Source organism: Melanerpes formicivorus, unplaced genomic scaffold, assembly GCF_026170545.1.
Source record: "Melanerpes formicivorus ecotype bairdi unplaced genomic scaffold, bMelFor1.0.p_v2 SCAF_87, whole genome shotgun sequence".
NCBI lineage: Eukaryota > Metazoa > Chordata > Aves > Piciformes > Picidae > Melanerpes > Melanerpes formicivorus.
This window is the reverse complement of record NW_027142439.1, coordinates 952,374-971,071: the sequence shown is the minus strand read 5'-3', so window position 1 is coordinate 971,071 and position 18,698 is coordinate 952,374. Positions and strand designations below refer to the sequence as shown.

The following is an 18,698-nucleotide window of genomic DNA, read 5'->3' as shown; positions in this document are numbered from 1 at the left end:
CTTCACCGAGAGAGTCATTCGTCATTGGAATGTGCTGCCCAGGGAGGTGGTGGAGTCACCATCCCTGGAGGTGTTCAAGAGGGGATTGGATGTGGCACTTGGTGCCATGGTCTAGTCATGGGGTCTGTGTTGATAGGTTGGACTCGATGATCCTCTAGGTCCTTTCCAACCTAAGTTATACTGTGAGACTGTGATACTGTGATTAATTACAGCAGAGCAGTTGCCAAGTGATTTTCCCCGCAGCACCCATGAACTTCAGCCTTGAACTGAAGAGGACTCATCAGGTGGTGAGAAAATACTGTGGCCGCAATGGCTGTGAAGTGAAGGAGGAGATGCTTTGGCTTTTTGATTTCTAGCATGGATTCTGTTGTTTGACAGGTATTGAAGTGAGAGTTTTTTGCTGGCACTATAACTTAATTTCTCACTCTTGCCCAGTGTGTCAGCTGTTAATTTCTCAGGCATTGTTATCTTCTTAGCTGTTCTTAAGTTTTTAAAAGCAATTGCTAGTGATAGGCTGAATTCATTAGCCAGTTTCTTTATTACTTGCTTGGGCCTTAGTCTGGTGCACATGCTTAACTCTGTTCATGTGAGCAGTTTCATCAGTAACACTTATTAGAGGAGTGAAGTATCTATAGTTTTATAGTTTCATTCAGGGTTGGAAGGGACCACAAGGAGCATCCAGTTCCAACCCCCCTGCCGTGGGCAGGGACACCCCACACTAGATCAGCCTGCCCACAGCCTCAGCCAGCCTGGGCTTAAACACCTCCAGGGACAGGGCCTCAACCACCTCCCTGGACAACCCATTCCAGGGCTTCACCACTCTCATGGGGAAGAACTTCCTCCTCACCTCCAGCCTCAATCTCCCCACCTCCAGCTTCATTCCATTCCCCCTAGTCCTATCACTACCTGAGATCCTGAGCAGTCCCTCCCCAGCCTTCCTGTAGCCCCCTTCAGATCCTGGAAGGCCACAATGAGGTCACCTGGGAGCCTTCTCTTCTGCAGACTGAACAGCCCCAACTCCTTCAGTCTGTCCTCACAGGAGAGGTGCTCCAGCCCTCTGCTCATCCTCCTGGCCCTGCTCTGGACACGTTCCAGCACCTCCACATCCCTCTTGTAATAGAGGCTCCAGAACTGGAGGCAGGACTCCAGGTGGGGTCTCACCAGGGCTGAGCAGAGGGGGAGAATCACCTCCCTTGCCCTGCTGGCCACACTTCTCCTGATGCAGCCCAGGATCTGATTGGCTTTCTGGGCTGCAAGTGCACATTGAGAGCTAATGTTGAGCTTTTTGTCCCCCAGGACCCCCAAGTCTCTCTCCTCAGGGCTACTTTCCAGCCAGTCACTGCCCAGCCTGGATTTGTGCCTGGGACTGCCTCGACCCAGATGCAGATCGATTGATCGATCTATCTATCTATCTGTCTAGCTATCTGTCTAGCTATCTATCTATACCTGGAATTGTTTGAAAGATTGAAGCTTAAACTCTACAGGTATGTATGCCTGTATTTAAATGAAATGCTGCTGAAATGGACACAGGAGAGAGGAATCTGCAAATGCTTTAGCTAGTACTAATTTGTTGGCTTTTTTGCTGTTTGACAACTTAGTATCATAGTATCATTCAAGATTGGAAGGGACCACAAGGATCATCCAGTTCCAACCCCCTGCCATGGGCAGGGACACCCCACACTACATCAGCCTGGCCAAAGCCTCATCCAGCCTGGCCTTAAACACCTCCAGGGACAGGGCCTCGACCACCACCCTGGACAACCCATTCCAGGGCTTCACCACTCTCATGGGGAAGAACTTCCTCCTCACCTCCAGCCTGATTTAAGTTGTCCATTTTATAGAATCATTTTGGTTGAAAGGGACCTCTCAGATCATTAGGTCCAACTCTTAACCTAGCACTCATTAAAAGCTAGTTGCTTTTCATAGCTCAATGAAATGAAATAATTATATTAATAATAGCACACAAAAAAAAAGGCTAAAAGTTACCACAGGATCAGTCTTTGGTGTCTGTTAGCTCCCTAAAGCTTAGCAATTCACAAATGTCAGAATATTAGAACAGCTCATGAGAAGACAGAATGAAACCAGCTGAAATTCTATCTAAAAGAATCAAGAGAAAACATTTCATGTTTTGGATGTTCTGGACCAAATTTCTGTTCTTTTCCTGTTGTGTTTTAATTATGATGACTTCAGTAAGAGAAAAAGCTTATCAGTGGTGAGAGCTATAAAATAATCAAGTGCTGTAAGCTTGAGTTTATCTGTCTCACTGCAAAATGGTACTAATTCTTGTGCTCTATATCAGCTGCTTTAGTCAGAAAACTGAGACTAAAAAGTGATCCCAATTTCCTCTGGCACGTGCCTCCATCTTTTGGCCACAATTTAAGGATTTTAGAGCCATTCTGACACAGGCAGGGATATTAAATTGCCATGTTTCCCTTCAGTTTACTTCTCAGTTTCCCAGTTCCTGGGAAATGTTGAGATCTGAGCTTCAAAACACTTACAGCATTTTAGTGATGTTGATAATTCTGAGAACAAAACATTAAATGTAATCATTTGATGTAAGGATGACTGATTCTATAGAGGAGCTCGTTCTCTCTCTAACTCACTCTCAGGTCTTCAGGCTGACTCTATCTCCCTACCTTCATTAAGTAATGATTCTTCCATGTATGGAGATACTAAGGATACTTCTTAGACTTTTCTTTTGTACATGTGTAGAGAAGGGATGGAATATTGGTAGCAGGGATTTGTGTGTGTAAGAATATAGTTGCTGAGTGTTGATATTGGCTTTGTGGTCATTTGGGCAGGTGATAGCTTAGCAGAATGGAATGGAATGGAATGGAATGGAATGGAATGGAATGGAATGGAATGGAATGGAATAGAATAGAATAGAATAGAATAGAATAGAATAGAATAGAATAGAATAGAATAGAATAGAATAGAATAGAATAGGCCAGGCCAGGCCAGGCCAGACCAGACCAGGTTGGAAGAGACCTTCAAGATCATGGTGCAAAGAATGGTCCATAGTTCAGAAGATGGATCATAATGATCAGAGGGTGCTGAGAGATTCCCCAAACCTATTTTGGTCTCTCAGAAAGTGGCTCAATTTACATTTTCTTTCAGTAACTCTGTAGTAGAATAAAGAGTGAAAGTGACAGAAGCCTACTAATGGCTTGGGAGAAACTACAGAAATCCTATCTCTGTGGCTGTTAAGGTGGAGGTTGGAATACAGGATACTGTCTCTCTCCCAGCTGTTTACCAGAATGGGATTGGAAGTGCAAGTGTGTTGTTTCAATAGGCAGGAGAGACTGTGAGCCTTGTACACCAATAACTGCACTGTGTTAAGAGCAACTTCAGCACTGTTATCAACTGCTAAACTGATCTAACCTTTGCCAGCTGCTTTACCATTTTGTGTATTACAGATAAGCTTTAATGTTTAAACCAGAAAGAAGCAGTAGTTGTCAGGCAGAATGCACTGAGATGTGACCCAGAGGTCATTGGTTTCTAATACAGATTCAACAAGCTGGTTCTGTTTTCTGCTTCTCAGTCATTTTTCCTTAGTTTTCTTTCTGAGACCTGGTTCTTGATCTGGCATTAAGCACTTAACTGTTTACATTCTGCCTCATTAGCCAATTCATCTTGTACTTCAGTCACAATATTTGCAGAAGTATGACATTTAAGAGAAAAGTTGGAATCCCTGTTAGTCCCTTACACCTTGTACTGCACTTTGCCTGTCTGATAACCAGTAGGCTGGATCCAGACTAGCACCAAGGTGTGACCCATGCTTGTGAGCAGGGTAAGGAGTTGGGGCTCGGGTTTAAATGCCTGCTGCATGCTACAGACATTGTAAATCATTAGAAGGTGGTTTACATTTGCTTTCAAATTTAAGCACTTCCTGAGCTGTTTAGATACTAAAAGTTAAATAGCTCAAGGTGCTTAAAGCATGTTTGGAATTAATGTTAATCTATTCTTTCACTTCAGTAGAAGAAGAAATAGGCCAATGTCAAGCAGTTTTCATTGCTCAGCTGAAAGAATTGTATTTCTCTTCCCCTCTCTCCTTTTGGCTGAATCATTTTCACTCCCCTGGCTCTTCTCATACCCATTGTTCCCTGCTAACCTTTCCTCTAGTGTCCAATTTTCTATTAACTTCTCATTGGCTGTTCATCTTTTGTCTTTTCACTGAAGCTTTGGGGAGGTCATTGACTTTTTTCAGTTTCTTTCATCTGTTCTTGGTATCCAACAGCAAGCAAAACCTGAGCTCATCTACGCCTTTTTGTTGAGAAATACACAAGTCAAAATCTAGTTCTATAGAACTAGATTCCAGTTCTATATCTAGTTCTGTTGAGATCTAGTTTCATTTGAACCACAGAATCAACAAGGTTGGAAAAGACCTCCAAGATCATCAAGTCCAACCTGTCACCCAAGCCCCCATGACTACTAAACCATGGCACCAAGTGCCACGTCCAGTCCCCTCTTGAACACCTCCAGGGATGGGGACTCCACCACCTCCCTGGGCAGCACATTCCAACAGAATAGAATAGAATAAACCAGGTTGGAAGAGACCTTCAAGATCATCATGTCCAACCTATCATCCAACACCACCAAATCAACTAACCCATGGCACCAAGCACCCCATCAAGTCTCCTCCTGAACACCTCCAGTAACAGTGACCTCACCACCTCCCCAGGCAGCCCATTCCAATGGGCAATCACTCTCTCTGTGTACAACTTCCTCCTGACCTCCAGCCTGAACCTCCCCTGGCGCAGCCTGAGACTGTGTCCTCTTGTTCTGGTGCTGGCTGCCTGGGAGAAGAGACCAACCTCTGCCTGTTTACAACCCCCCTTCAGGTAGTTGTAGAGAGCAAGAAGGTCTCCCCTGAGCCTCCTCTTCTCCAGGCTAAGCAACCCCAGCTCCCTCAGCCTCTCCTCACAGGGCTATGCTCCAAACCCCTCACCAACTTTGTTGCCCTTCTCTGGACACCTTCCAGCAAGTCAACATACACTCTCTCAGTGAAGAACTTTCTCCTCATCTCCAGCCTAAATTTCCCCTGGCACAGCTTGAGACTGTGTCCTCTTGTTCTGGTGCTGGTTGCCTGGGAGAAGAGACCAACCTCCGCCTGGCTACAACCTCCCTTCAGGGAGTTGTAGAGAGCAAGAAGGTCACCCCTGAGCCTCCTCTTCTTCTATAGAACTAGCATATGCAGAGTACTGTGGATGTCATGTGTAGAAAAGGGAATTGGGACTTGGCATGTTACTAAAAATTACTCCCTAAAGTGAGATAACATCATCTGGATCCACGCATCAGTATCAGGATTTTAAGGTGATTCTTTAAAACTCACTGATTTTTTATTGCTGGAGGTGTTCAGGAGGAGACTTGATGGGGTGCTTGGTGCCATGGGTTAGTTGATTAGGTGGTGTTGGATGATGGGTTGGAAGTGGTGATCTTGAAGGTCTCTTCCAACCTGGTCTGGTCTGGTCTGGTCTGGTCTATTCTATTCTACTCTATTCTATTCTATTCTATTCTATTCTATTCTATTCTATTCTATTCTATTCTATTCTATTCTATTCTATTCTATTCTATTCTATTCTATTCTATTCTATTCTATTCTATTCTATTCTATTCTATTCAAAACCCCACCACCACCACCACCCAACCAACTAACACCACCAACAAAACACCAAGCAAAACCTGAGCACCGAAATCAACTGAAAGCCCCACCAAAGTCCAGGTGTACAGAATAGATTAGACTTCATCTCACTGTTCTTTTATTGAGGTATGCATCACTGAACTTCTCTTAAGCCTTAGGAGAGACACCATGGAACTGGAATAGGAGCAGGGATCTCCATGCAGGACAGATAGCTACAGTCTTGGTAAGTTGAAAACAAATTATATCAAATGTTATTTCTGTTACCTTTTCACTTTTGAGAAGCAACATGTATCTGGGGCCCTGTCCACAGCAGCAAAGCAAAGCCAGGTTTGTAGAAGCAGTCTCTGTGTTCTTTGGATTAATTTATGCCAACACCACATGAAAAACCTGTGTTCTGTTACCATAGAATCAATAAGGTTGGAAAAGGCCTCAAAGATCATCAAGTCCAACCTGTCACCCAACACCTCAGGACTAATTAAACCATGGCTTCAAGTGCAACATCCAATCCCCTCTGAACACCTCCAGTGATGGTGACTCCACCACCTCCCTGGGCAGCACATTCCAATGGCCAACAACTCTCTCAGTGAAGAACTTTCTCCTCATCTCCAGCCTAAAGTTCCCCTGGCACGGCCTGAGACTGTGTCCTCTTGTTCTGGTGCTGGTTGCCTGGGAGAAGAGACCAACCCCCACCTGGCTACAACCTCCCTTCAGGGAGTTGTGGAGAGCAAGAAGGTCTCCCCTGAGCCTCCTCTTCTCCAGGCTAAGCAACCCCAGCTCCCCCAGCCTCTCCTCACAGGGCTGTGCTCAAGGCCTCTCCCCAGCCTCGTTGCCCTTCTCTGGACACCTTCAAGAGTCTCAATGTCCTTCTTAAACTGAGGGGCCCAGAACTGGCCACAGGACTCAAGGTGTGGACTAACCAGTGCAGAGTCCAGGGGCACAATGACTTCCCTGCTCCTGCTGTTACAGCTGAGTTGGTGGTGTAACTTCTGAATCAAACCACTAAGTTCTATCAAAATCATTAGTTATTTTCCCAGTGACTATGCTGCAGTCTGTTCCTGCCCAGTCCCTGAGCAAAGCAAGATATATAGGATTGTGTTGTTTCCCAGTAACTTTTGAATCCACTGCTTAGTTTCAGCTGCATTTGATATGGAGAAAGAGGTCACCAAGTCAAGTTTCTGCAACTTGAGTGAAACTTAGCAACTGTGAGTAGAGAAAGGACTCAAATTAGTGCCCCCCAGGGTAGAAAAAGCTGCAGCATGGACTCAGAAATGTTCTGTTCTGCTCAACCTGCTGCCTCGCCAGTCAGGGTACGTGGTTGTGGTCTGCCAAACAGCTGGTGTGTAGCTGAGACCTAGCCACAAGGTGAGCTGCCTTTTGTTCTCCTACAAGTCAGAAGCTAGTATTTTCTGCAGGTATTTAAGGCACTCTGTTTGGGAGGGAATGGGAAAGCAGCCAGGGCAGTGTCAGCCTGGGATTACTGCACAAGTGTTGGTGGCACGTAGAAGCGTGCTGATAGGTAAGCAGGCTTCAGTACTTCTGCTAGTCAGGACAAAAGCTTGCTTTCTGCCAGGGCATTCGAGTCTCCCAAACCACCTGTGAATCATTCCATTTTATGGCAGCTTCTATACCTGTCCACATTAGAGAAGGGAATGTTGAGACAGCTTCAGTATTTCATTTCTTTGACTGGATTGCAGCTCTGAGCTGTTCCTTAGGCTGTCAAAACTGTGAAGCTCTGCTTTCAGCTGTACCCAGAAACTGACTGTATCACAGTCTCACAGTATAGCTAAGGCTGGAAAGGACCTCGAGGGTCATCGAGTCCAACCTGTCACCACAGACCTCATGACTAGACCATGGCACCAAGTGCCACGTCCAATCCCCTCTTGAACACCTCCAGGGATGGGGACTCCACCACCTCCCTGGGCAGCACATTCCAATGGCTAATGACTCTCTCAGTGAAGAACTTTCTCCTCACCTCCAGCCTAAACTTCCCCTGGCACAGCTTGAGACTGTGTCCCCTTGTTCTGGTGCTGGTTGCCTGGGAGAAGAGACCAACCCCCACCTGGCTACAACCTCCCTTCAGGTAGCTGTAGTCAGCAAGAAGGTCTCCCCTGAGCCTCCTCTTCTCCAGGCTAAGCAACCCCAGCTCCCTCAACCTCTCCTCACAGGGCTGTGCTCAAGGCCTCTCCCCAGCCTTGTTGCCCTTCTCTGGACACCTTCAAGTGTCTCAATGTCCTTCTTAAACTGAGGGGCCCAGAACTGGACACAGGACTGAAGCTGTGGCCTAACCAATACAGAGTCCAGGGGCACAATGACCTCTCTGCTCCTGCTGGCCACACTCTTCCTAATGCAGGCCAGGATGCCCTTGGCCTTCTTGGCCACCTGGGCACACTGCTGGCTCATATTCAGGCGGCTGTCAATCAGCTCCCCCAGGTCCCTCTCTCTTTGGCAGCTCTCAGCCACTCTGACCCCAGCCTGTAGCTCTGCATGGGGTTGCTGTGGCCAAAGCGCAGCCCCTGGCACTTGGACTTGTTGAATGCCATCCTGTTGGCCTCTGCCCATCTGTCCAGTCTGTCAAGGTCCCTCTGCAGAGCCTTTCTGCCCTCTAACTGACCAACATCTGCTCCTCACTTGGTGTCATCTGCAAACTTGCTGATGACTGACTCAACCCCCTCATCCAGATCATCAGTGAAGATGTTAAAGACTCTGTAATGTAGAGAGAATGTAGAAAGACTTTGTAATGTAGATGTTAAAGACTGTGTCATGTAGAATGCAGCAATGCATCCCTGGTCCATCCTACAACCTACACTCCTGGAGCAGTGCAGGAAGCATGCATTGTATTCCAATTAATTTCCTTTGTGGAGAAAGATTTAGAACTAAGCACAGGGACGGAAAAATATTAGACTACATCTGCCTCACATTACCACAGTGCCTTTCAGCTTTGGGAATGGGAAATCTAAACCTGCATGATGATGGGCACCAGGACTGTCCTGAGATAGGAGGGCTGTCTGTTCTTCTCAGTCAGTGAGAAATTGGTGTTCAGGAGGAGACTTGATGGGGTGCTTGGTGCCATGGGTTCGTTGTTTAGGTGGTGTTGGATTGGTTGATGGGTTGGACATGATGATCTTGAAGGTCTCTTCCAACCTGGTCTGGTCTGGTCTGGCTTGACGGCCACACCCAAAGAGTGGCTGTCCATGGCTCCATGTCCCAGTGGAGGCCAGGGACAAGCAGAGTCCCTCAGGGATCAGTCCTGGTACCAGGCTTGTTCAACATCTTTGTGGGTGCCATAGACAGTGGCACTGAGTGCACCCTCAGCAGGTTTGCTGATGACACCAAGCTGTGTGGTGCAGCAGACAGGCTGGAGGGAAGGGAGGCCATCCAGAGGGACCTGGACAGGCTGGAGAGGTGGGCACAAGCCAACCTCAGGAGGTTCAACAAGACCAAGGGCAGGGTCCTGCAGCTGGCTGGAGGCAATCCCAGGCACAAATGCAGGCTGGGCAGGGACTGGCTGGAAAGCAGCCCTGAGGAGAGAGACTTGGGGGTGCTGGGGGAGGAGAAGCTCACCAGGAGCTCTCAGTGTGCACTTGCAGCCCAGAAAGCCAACCAGAGCCTGGGCTGCATCAGGAGAAGTGTGGCCAGCAGGGCAAGGGAGGTGATCCTCCCCCTCTGCTGAGACCCCACCTGGAGTCCTGCCTCCAGTTCTGGAGCCCCTATTGCAAGAGGGATGTGGAGGTGCTGGAAGGTGTCCAGAGCAGGGCCAGGAGGATGAGCAGAGGGCTGGAGCACCTCTCCTGTGAGGACAGACTGAAGGAGTTGGGGCTGTTCAGTCTGGAGAAGAGAAGGCTCCCAGGTGACCTCATTGTGGCCTTCCAGGATCTGAAGGGGGCTCCAGGAAGGCTGGGGAGGGACTGCTCAGGATCTCAGGGAGTGCTAGGACTAGGGGGAGTGGAATGAAGCTGGAGGTGGGGAGATTGAGGCTGGAGGTGAGGAGGAAGTTCTTCCCCATGAGAGTGGTGAAGCCCTGGAATGGGTTGTCCAGGGAGGTGGTTGGGGCCCTGTCCCTGGAGGTGTTTAAGGCCAGGCTGGCTGAGGCTGTGGCCAGGCTGATGTAGTGTGGGGTGTCCCTGCCCATGGCAGGGGGGTTGGAACTAGCTGATCCTTGTGGTCCCTTCCAACCCTGACTGATACTATGATACTATTCTATTCTATTCTATTCTATTCTATTCTATTCTATTCTATTCTATTCTATTCTATTCTTCTATTCTATTCTATTCTATTCTATTCTATTCTATTCTATTATTCTATTCTATTCTATTCTATTCTATTCTATTCTATTCTATTCTATTCTATTCTATTCTATTCTATTCTATTCTATTCCATTCCATTCCATTCCATTTTATTCCATTCCATTCCATTCCTATTCCTATTCCTATTCCTATTCCTATTCCTATTCCTATTCCTATTCTATTCTAGCAGATGGCATTTACCAGAGGCCTGGTTCACTCACACTGCAGGCTCAGGCAGGCAGCACTAACCTGGAAGATGTCTGGCATTTTGGATGTTGTTCTGTGCCTTGTTACAAAGGGCTCAAAGTATCTCAGGACACTTTTTTACACAGAGCTTAGCACTGTACCATTGTTCTTTAGGAACAGTTTAGTTTCTCAGAGTAACAGAAGCCCAGGAGTCATGCATATGAAACACAGCATTTAAAAACAGTACCAGGAGAAGAAACACTTCCAATGCAAATTGTGAGACAACTGCCTTGAAATTTGTCATGAAGTCTGAAATGTGTATTTCAGAGTTTTTGTTTGTCCTCTTACCCACTTGAAAACCATTAGCCTGGCAGCAAGGAACGAAAAGCTGTGATGCTTTCCTCCACTTATGCTTGTTTTCACATCTGGTGTTTCACCAAACCAAAGCCAGCAAGGGAAAACTGGTCATTAACAGGACAAGAAAACGAGTCCAGTCATGGCTGGACTTGATGGTCATGGAGGTTTTGTCCCAACTGAAACAGTCCTGTGATTACATTTGTAAGGAACTCTTGGTTCCTGTGTTAGGCTCTCAAGATCCTTTCACTGGGTCCCAGATTGTAATTTTTCTTTTGCTTTGCAGAAAAATATCCTTGTCTCCCTAGTGCTGTCTGTAGAAAAGGAATGAAGAGAAAGTGTTCTGCATGTTTCTGCAATCATAGGGTCAATGAGGTTGGAAAAGACCTCAGAGACCATCAAGTCCAACCTGTCACCACAGACCTCATGACTAACTAAACCATGGCACCAAGTGCCTCATCCAGTCTCTTCCTAAACACCTCCAGGGATGGTGACTCCACCACCTCCCTGGGCAGCACACTCTCTCCTCCCCTCGAGCCTAAACTTCCCCTGGCACAGCTTGAGACTGTGTCCTCTTGTTCTGGTGCTGGTTGCATGGGAGAAGAGACCAACCTCTGCCTGTCTACAACCTCCCTTCAGGTAGTTGTAGAGAGTGATAAGGTCACCCCTGAGTCTCCTCTTCTCCAGGCTAAGCAGCCCCAGCTCCCTCAGCCTCTCCTCACAGGGCTGTGTTCCAAGCCCCTCACCAACTTCATTGCCCTTCTCTGGACTCACTCCAGCAAGTCAACCTCCCTCCTAACCTGAGGAGCCCAGAACTGGACACAGGACTCAAGGTGTGGCCTAACCAGTGCAGTGTCCAGGGGCAGAATGACCTCCCTGCTCCTGCTGGCCACACTCTTCCTGATGCAGGCCAGGATGCCATTGGCCCTCCTGGCCACCTGGGCACACTGCAGGCTCATGTTCATCCTACCATCAACCAGCACCCCATGCAACGTCTTTGTTAAGTGCTAACTGCTGTGATAAACCAGGCTGTCAGTAGGTTTTGCTGCATGTTACTAATTGCTTTCTTTCTTGCTATCTTTGCAGGTGTGTGGAGGAACAGGTCCTGTTCTCGCTGCTGCTGCTCCCACTTGGGTGGACTCTGTAACTGATTAGGTGTGGGTAGGGCCCTCTTGACATTGAGGAGATGCTGCAGCAGTGCAGGGTGCTTTTTGTGACAGTTCAGTGGCAAGATCAGGACCCTGCAGTGACTCCTTACTGTGAATTCTGTCAGTGTATCACTGGCTGTGCTGGACCCTGCCTTTTGGGATAATGTAAGTCCTGCTTTCCCCCCAGCTGTGCTTTAGCCATGCAATACTCCTGAAGCATTGCTGCCTGCAAACTGGACCTCATTCACATGCATTCTTTTAATTATGTTTTTTTGGCAGTACCAAATAATATATTCCTCAAACCTTCTTAATGGCACTGAGGCTTTGTGGATAGTTGGTCACATGATGAGAAAATTCAGCTGTAAGTACTCTGAAATGATTGCATTTTTCACTAGTTAGTCGTTATTGATGTTGAGAAACTCATAATGATAACAAGGTGAACACCAAGAGGTTGGACTTCAGTCAGCTGACTTCAGTTCCCTTCAGAAAATGCCTCCAGTCAGGATTTAGTATCACAGTATCAGTCAGGGTGGGAAGGGACCACAAGGATCAGCTAGCTCCAACCCCCCTGCCATGGGCAGGGACACCCCACACTAGATCAGCCTGGCCACAGCCTCATCCAGCCTGGCCTTAAACACCTCCAGGGACAGGGCCCCAACCACCTCCCTGGACAACCCATTCCAGGGCTTCACCACTCTCCTGGGGAAGAACTTCCTCCTCACCTCCAGCCTCAATCTCCCCAGCTCCAGCTTCATTCCATTCCCCCTAGTCCTAGCACTCCCTGAGATCCTGAGCAGTCCCTCCCCAGCCTTCCTGTAGCCCCCTTCAGATCCTGGAAGGCCACCTGGGAGCCTTCTCTTCTCCAGACTGAACAGCCCCAACTCCTTCAGTCTGTCCTCACAGGAGAGGTGCTCCAGCCCTCTGCTCATCCTCCTGGCCCTTCTCTGGACACCTTCCAGCACCTCCAGATCCCTCTTGGAATAGGGGCTCCAGAACTGGAGGCAGGACTCCAGGTGGGGTCTCAGCAGAGCTGAGCAGAGGGGGAGAATCACCTCCCTTGCCCTGCTGGCCACACTTCTCCTGCTGCAGCCCAGGATCTGATTGGCTTTCTGGGCTGCAAGTGCACACTGAGAGCTCCTGGTGAGCTTCTCCTTCCCCAGCACCCCCAAGTCTCTCTCCTCAGGGCTACTTTCCAGCCAGTCCCTGCCCAGCCTGCATTTGTGCCTGGGATTGCCTCCACCCAGCTGCAGGACCCTGCCCTTGGTCTTGTTGAACCTCCTGAGGTTGGCTTGTGCCCACCTCTCCAGCCTGTCCAGCTCCCTCTGGATGGCCTCCCTTCCCTCCAGCCTGTCTGCTGCACCACACAGCTTGGTGCCATCAGCAAACCTGCTGAGGGTGCACTCAGTGCCACTGTCCATGGCACCCACAAAGATGTTGAACAAGCCTGGTCCCAGGAGTGATCCCTGAGGGACTCTGCTTGTCCCTGGCCTCCACTGGGACATGGAGCCATTGTTCTTGGGTAAATTCACCATGTAAACCTGGAATCCCTCCATATTGCCATTAGGTAGGGGATTGGTTTTCCTCATTTTCAGACTTAATATGTCTCTGACTTGCTTTGTATGTTCACCCATGAGCATTCTGAAATGTATAGATCTGTAAAACAACCATTTTCACAGACAGTGTTGGTGGAGACGTTGCAAACCAATTGACTGACATAACTGTCTGGCTGAGTTGCACACTGAAATGCTAATAAATGTACCCTTGCACTTGTGGTGTCAATGGAACTGGCTGAAATGAAACTAAACTGGCATTATGAGTGAGTTTGATGGGGCATGCTCGTCAGTTATAGTCTTGGGCTGGAGCTACCTGGCCTGCATCAGGAAGAGTGTGGCCAGCAGGAGCAGGGAGGTCATTCTGCCCCTGGACACTGCACTGGTTAGGCTGCACCTTGAGTCCTGTGTCCAGTTCTGGGCCCCTCAGTTTAGGAAGGAGGTTGACTTGCTGGAAGGTGTCCAGAGAAGGGCAACAAAGTTGGTGAGGGGTCTGGAGCACAGCCCTGTGAGGAGAGGCTGAGGGAGCTGGGGCTGCTTAGCCTGGAGAAGAGGAGACTCAGGGGAGACCTTCTTGCTCTCTACAACTACCTGAAGGGAGGTTGTAAACTGGCAGAGGTTGGTCTCTTCTCCCAGGCAGCCAGCACCAGAACAAGAATTAGAATTAGAATTAGAATAGAATAGAATAGACCAGACCAGACCAGACCAGGTTGGAAGAGACCTTCAAGATCTTCGTGTCCAACCTACCATCCAACACCACCTAAACAACTAACCCATGGCACCAAGCACCCCAGCAAGTCTCCTCCTGAACACCTCCAGTGATGGTGACTCCACCACCTCCCCAGGCAGCCCATTCCAATGGGCAATCACTCTCTCTGTGTAAGACTTCCTCCTGACCTCCAGCCTAAACCTCCCCTGGTGCAGCCTGAGACTGTGTCCTCTTGTTCTGGTGCTGGCTGCCTGGGAGAAGAGACCAATCTCTGCCTGTCTACAACCTCCCTTCAGGGAGTTGTAGAGAGCAATAAGGTCACCCCTGAGCCTCCTCTTCTCCAGGCTAAGCAACCCCAGCTCCCTCAGCCTCTCCTCACAGGGCTGTGCTCCAAGCCCCTCCCCAACTTCGTTGCCCTTCTCTGGACACCTTCCAGCAACTCAACCTCCTTCCTAAACTGAGGGGCCCAGAACTGGACACAGGACTCAAGGTGTGGCCTAAGCAGTGCAGTGTCCAGGGGCAGAATGACCTCCCTGCTCCTGCTGGCCACACTGTTCCTGATGCATTCCAGGATGCCATTGGCCCTCCTGGCTGCCTGGGCACACTGCAGGCTCATGTTCATCCTACCATCGACCAGCACCCCCAGGTCCCTCTCTGCCTGGCTGCTCTCCAGCCTGGACATTCAGCATGGTAGTTGTGAGTCTAAGCTGTGAGATCTTTTTCTCTTCTGCTGTTCCTTCTTGGCTTGTGTGGTGACTGTCCTGGCTCCAGGCTGGGTGTAGCATGTTCTGTTAGGTTGAGTGGGGCTCCCACCATGAACATTGTTTTCCTTCAAGCCTTGAGAGTCAAGATGCAGTAGCACAGATAGCTAGAAGAAGTCAGTATTGAATGTGACACGGAGGAATGCTCTGGCTTCGCAGCATTCAGAGGAGAAACAATGTTCTGTGTGTTTCATATGCCTCCACCCATCTTTTCCACTCCTAAGCATGAAAATTTCCTTCAGTAGTGCTCTCAGTTCTTTGTTTGCAGTTACAACTATTGCTCTTTTGTCAGTATTTCTTTCACATCGAGGTTGAGGCCCTGGCAGAGCCTCTCTGCATCCTGTGTGACAGGCGCTGTCCTGCTGGCCTTTGCTTTACATCGGAAAGTCTAGGCTAAAGCTGAGGTTTGGGAGTCTTTTTCCAGCTCTTCAAGGATGATCTTTCTCCTCTCTTAGCTGATGCTATTTTTAATCCAGGTTTTCCATGTCTTTACTAGAAAATGTTGTTACTTTGCCTTGACAGATGCAGTCTTGCCATGCTCCTTGTCTCGCCCAAGTGCTCCTCTGCTGTCAATAACCACCTTCCAAACTTACTCCTTTGGTATTCTCAATTTCCTCCTTCAGTTTAAAGCAATAAAGATAAGCTATCTGTCTTTATTTTCAGTTCCTGCTAAGACTGCCTCTACTTGATACCTCTTGATACCTCCCAGGAGGCTGACTTTGGTTATGATCACCTTCCCGTGCCAGCTTCCATCATTTGGTTGTTACATTTTCAGACCACGCTGTGTATTTTCTCCCCAGTTGTCTCTCATGTGTTGGTTGACTTCTTCACAAACAGAACTGTTCACTCTCCTTCTTTCAGTATCTTCTGGAAAGGTTTACACACAGTGATGCTCAAAAGGATCTGCCTAGACAACAGTTATGCTGCAGGTATATTAATGCCAACACTTATCACAGTGGTACTCTGTCGCTGCATTTGTGCTCTGACATAATTTCTCTGTGGCCTCTTTATGTAGATTTCAGCCATATCTACTCTTTGTTCTGTGTTTATTCATGGTCCAGCATAATGAGAAGTGGTCCAAGGTGAGGCCTCATGAAGTTTATGGTAACACAAATAAACAGCAATGGATATCCACTTCATACTGCAGTGTAGCTGTTGAATTTTGCTGGGCATAATTTCACCTCCTATTTCATGCAGAAAGAAGGTGCTCCAACTAGAGGCCCCACAAAAAGGAAAGAAGATTGAGTTTCACTCAGATAAACTGCTAGCCCTAGAGACCTTATCAACTTATCAAGCCAATCAGAGCCTGGGCTGCATCAGAAGTGTGGCCAGCAGGGCAAGGGAGGTGATTCTCCCCCTCTGCTCAGCTCTGGGGAGACCTCAACTAGAGTTCTGCCTCCAGTTCTGGAGCCCCTATTGCAAGAGGGATCTGGAGGTGCTGGAAGGTGTCCAGAGAAGGGCCAGGAGGATGAGCAGAGGGCTGGAGCACCTCTCCTGTGAGGACAGACTGAAGGAGTTGGGGCTGTTCAGTCTGGAGAAGAGAAGGCTCCCAGGTGACCTCATTGTGGCCTTCCAGGATCTGAAGGGGGCTCCAGGAAGGCTGGGGAGGGACTGTTCAGGATCTCAGGGAGTGCTAGGACTAGGGGGAATGGAATGAAGCTGGAGGTGGGGAGATTGAGGCTGGAGGTGAGGAGGAAGTTCTTCCCCATGAGAGTGGTGAAGCCCTGGAATGGGTTGTGCAGGGAGGTGGTTGGGGCCCTGTCCCTGGAGGTGTTTAAGCTCAGGCTGGCTGAGGCTGTGGCCAGGCTGATGTAGTGTGGGGTGTCCCTGCCCATGGCAGGGGGGTTGGAACTGGCTGATCCTTGTGGTCCCTTCCAACCCTGACTGATACTGTGATACTATGATAACTGTCAAACTCAATAGCTAGTAGCATTGTGTTCTGAAAGCATCCCTCTCTTCTCTTCTCCACAGCAGTGAGAACAGACTCTGCCTTCCCATAGAAGGAAGCAAATGCAAATATCACAAAGTTCTGCAGTGTGTGCAAAAGGTTAAACACATTTATGCTTCCATATTGCCCTTCTCTTCCTTAGTGCATTCCCTTCTTGACACAGCATCTCTTGGTACAGAAATCTCCCATGACCACAAGCAGTTGTTCCAGCCATACCATTGCTCAGTCCATTTCCAAATACCATTTGGTCTCTGCTGGGAAGGAACCTAAACTAGTTTTGATTTGTCATCTTGGTACATTGCTGTCTTGTAGTGCTGCATTTTCCTTGTGCATTGCAGTAATGATTTTTCAGAAGAGAAGTTAGCCTGGAGAAGAGGAGGCTCAGGGGTGACCTCATTGCTCTCTACAACTACCTGAAGGGAGGTTGTAGCCAGGAAGGGCTTGGTCTCTTCTCCCAGGCAACCAGCACCAGCACAAGAGGACACAGTCTCAAGCTGCGCCAGGGGAAGTTTAGGCTGGAGGTGAGGAGAAAGTTCTTCACTGAGAGAGTTGTTAGCCATTGGAATGTGCTGCCCAGGGAGGTGGTGGAGTCCCCATCCCTGGAGGTGTTCAAGAGGGGATTGGATGTGGCACTTGGTGCCATGCTCTAGTCATGAGGTCTGTGGTGACAGGTTGGACTCGATGATCCTCGAGGTCTCTTCCAACCTTAGTGATACTGTGATGAATTCCATAAGAACTTCCAGGTATGTCTCTCTCTTTCAGGGAGTGGATCTGTGTGTAGTCTGCAGGTGTCCTCTTCCTTTTTCTTCAGAGGGACACTGAAATATCACTGTATAGATTATACAGCCAGGATAGAATGTGTAGGGCCTAGCTGATACAGACACAGCAGATTGGACTATGCAGACCAAAGGCATTGGATACACCCAAGCAAATACAGTCAGATATGGCAATTTTATCAGAGGGAACCACTAGACAACTACACACGGTTCTGTATCTGAGCAGGAGAAGGCTACTAAGAGCTCTAGGGGAGGGAGGCAATGAGTGTGAAATACTGTGGGAGACTGAAGAGGCTGTACAACCCAAAAGCTTGCTTGTAAGGGTTCTCAATTGTCTATCTATAGACTGGGTAAACTTAACATTAGGCCACAATAAGTCATCATGCACAGACTGTGTTTTAGGTATCATCATTCTGCCCCTGCACTGCTTAGGCCACACCTTGAGTCCTGTGTCCAGTTCTGGGCCCCTCAGTTTAGGAAGGAGGTTGAGTTGCTGGAAGGTGTCCAGAGAAGGGCAACAAAGTTGGGGAGGGGCTTGGAACACAGCCCTGTGAGGAGAGGCTGAGGGAGCTGGGGTTGCTTAGCCTGGAGAAGAGGAGACTCATGTGTGACCTTATCACTCTCTACAACTTCCTGAAGGGAGGTTGTAGACAGGCAGAGGTTGGTCTCTTCTCCCAGGCAGCCAGCACCAGAACAAGAGGACACAGTCTCAGGCTGCGCCAGGGGAGGTTTAGGCTGGAGGTTAGGAGGAAGTTCTACACAGAGAGAGTGATTGCCCATTGGAATGGGCTGCCTGGGGAGGTGGTGGAGTCACCATCACTGGAGGTGTTCAGGAGGAGACTTGCTGGGGTGCCTGGTGCCATGGGTTAGTTGTTTAGGTGGTGTTTGATGATAGGTTGGATACAATGATCTTGAAGGTCTCTTCCAACCTGATCTATCCTATCCTATCCTATCCTATCCTATCCTATCCTATCCTATCCTATCCTATCCTATCCTATCCTATCCTATCCTATCCTATCCTATCCTATCATCTAAAAGCCAAAACCCTGGTTTTTTCCCCCAAGTGTAAATTTTGCTTGTAGGGAGGTGAGTTCAACAGATAACTGCAGACAAAAAGAACACTGAAAGCTATTGCAGGAAGAAAGAAATGGACTCTTTGCATTGGCAAAGTTTATTCCAGGGAGATCAGGGAGATCCCTCAATAAAGTTTATTCTTTCAAGGGAACATTTCAAGTTTAAAATGTTGGGGTGTTTTTTTAATCTTCCTTTAAGAAAGGTTTTCTTAATGAATTGATTGCCTAAACCTTGCCAGGTTGCCAGATAGCATCTTACTCATTCAATA

At 48.3% G+C, this 18,698-nt stretch overlaps 2 long non-coding RNA genes across 10 annotated transcripts in view; one reads left to right on the top strand and one right to left on the bottom strand.

The window, feature by feature from the left end:
* The window catches only part of LOC137454873 (uncharacterized), an 80,823-nt gene that overhangs the window by 7,136 nt on the left and 54,989 nt on the right, over positions 1 to 18,698 (top strand). For 6 of the 7 annotated variants that reach the window (XR_010990702.1, XR_010990704.1, XR_010990703.1 and 3 more), the window contains exons 2-4: positions 5,794 to 5,864; positions 11,551 to 11,777; positions 11,892 to 11,973. This is a non-coding gene — a long non-coding RNA (uncharacterized lncRNA). The remainder of the gene's footprint in view (positions 1 to 5,793; positions 5,865 to 11,550; positions 11,778 to 11,891; positions 11,974 to 18,698) is intronic. The other variant, XR_010990700.1, reaches the window with a different exon arrangement.
* LOC137454875 (uncharacterized) overlaps positions 1 to 18,698 on the bottom strand; it is a 67,457-nt gene that overhangs the window by 2,520 nt on the left and 46,239 nt on the right. The window contains exon 3 of one of the 3 annotated variants that reach the window (XR_010990705.1): positions 15,715 to 15,845. The exons of 1 other annotated variant lie outside the window; for it this stretch is intronic. This is a non-coding gene — a long non-coding RNA (uncharacterized lncRNA). Of the gene's footprint in view, positions 1 to 15,714; positions 15,846 to 17,089; positions 17,410 to 18,698 lie in introns of those variants that run through there. One more of the 3 variants, XR_010990707.1, reaches the window with a different exon arrangement.